Below are 1,846 nucleotides of genomic sequence, written 5' to 3' on the forward strand. Positions count from 1 at the left end.
CTATCTTGTCCTGAATCTTGTCAACAGTCTACAACAGAGTCCTTTCAACTGTTCCAAGAAGGCTCCACACATATTTGCACTACTCAGGTGACCCTGACAACACAGATAAGCCTCCAGGTGCCCTCAATGACTCTCTAAAAGAATGCAAATGACCAGCTGTCTGCAAGGACTATAAATCCTTCCATTCTCCACCATCCACTGAAGAGCTGAAGAAGCTTCTTGGATGAGAAGCAAAACATCTTCAAAGAAAAAAACAAGAACATCCAGTTGCCTTGTGAAAAAAGCATCTTTGGGACAACGATGACCTGGATGACTAAAAATCTCTATAGACATTGTTGGTTTAGAGTTAATCTTGGTATGTTTGTCCTACAGAGTGGCTGTTACAGTTTTTATACTGTATGTTGTAGATGGCTCCTATTTTTTCTTCTGGGGAAAAAACACCATTTTGTTTTCCAGGAATTTTACTTGCTGCTTTGTTTCTGAAAAATTGGGCTGGAAATGGACAGATTTAAAGGCAAAGCCCAAATGAAATATTTTATTTTAGGGGAAAAAAAGAATAACAATTCACCAAGACAAGGTACTCCTATGCTGTGATTCTTTATTCCTCCCAAATGTTTTCTCTTAGGTTTGGGCAGAATTTTGTATTTAAAGGTGAAAAGGTGTTTCAGAGCACTCGTAAAGTTCACACTTGTTGGCAACTCATTAAAGCAGGTATATCAGTTTTGAAGTTATTTGACATGAGCTCAGGAAAAGACATCGCAGTTTTATTGAGTTTCTGGCCACAAAACACCCATATATGCTCCACAGCAGTGTTTCTCAACCTTGACAATTTTAAGGCATGTGGACTTCAACTCCCAGAATTCCACAGCCAGCAATGCTGGCTGTGGAATTCTGGGAGTTGAAGTCCACATGCCTTAAAATTGTCAAGGTTGAGAAACACTGCTCCACAGGAACAACTATATGTGAAGCCTCTGAATCCTTTTTGCCTTTGAATGCAAAATGTTCACTTCTTTATTTTCTATTAATTTGTCATAGAAATATTTTATGTAGTGTATTAGAATCCCAAGAGACAGTTTGGTGCAGTGGGCCAGAAACTGGGAGAATGGGAGCTCCAGAGCTGCCTTAGGCATGAAGCCAGCTGGATGACTTTGGGCTAGTCACTCTCTCTCTCTCTCTCAGCCCTAGGAAAAGAGGTAATAGTAAACCACTTCTGAAACTTCTGAAGAAAACTTTAGGGAGTTGTCTAGGCAGTTATTAGCAATCCACACTGACTGGAGGAACAAAACAAAAAAAAATATGTCTATTAGTTTGGTTTGGTGATCAAGGTGCTGGACTATAAGTGGTGAGGTTGTGAGTTCTGGCCCTGCTTTAGGTATAAAGCCAGGTAGGTGACTTTGGGCTATTATTCTGTCTCAACTCTAGGAAGAAATTATTAATGGTAAACCATTTCTGAAGAATGCTGAAAACAAAAGTGCCAGGTAGGTGACTTTGGCCCATCATTCCATCTCCACTCTAGGAAGAAATTATTAATGGCGATCTGCTTCTGAAGAATTTCAACCCCCCCAAAATGCTTCTAATAAGTAACTCAACAAAAATAGCACTTCCAACTGGGCTGTTTTTAGCAGAGTCTGTTCCGTGTTGTTGATTTGCCTCTTCTCTTTGCAAAAACTCTTTCCTTTTATTTTGGTGGAAGATAGTGTCTATTATCAGGCCATCAACCTTCGCCTTATTTCCTTCTGTGTGCTGAAGGGGTTTCAAAACATTCTTAAAAGCCTCCCTGGATTTTCAGATCATTCCAGGGAGCGAAAAGAAAGGAGTTCACATGACTTCTCACCTGAGTGAGTGA

This window comes from Protobothrops mucrosquamatus, unplaced genomic scaffold (genome assembly GCF_001527695.2).
Source record: "Protobothrops mucrosquamatus isolate PMUCROS unplaced genomic scaffold, P.Mucros_1.0 scaffold2059, whole genome shotgun sequence".
In the NCBI taxonomy this organism is placed as follows: Eukaryota; Metazoa; Chordata; class Lepidosauria; order Squamata; family Viperidae; genus Protobothrops; species Protobothrops mucrosquamatus.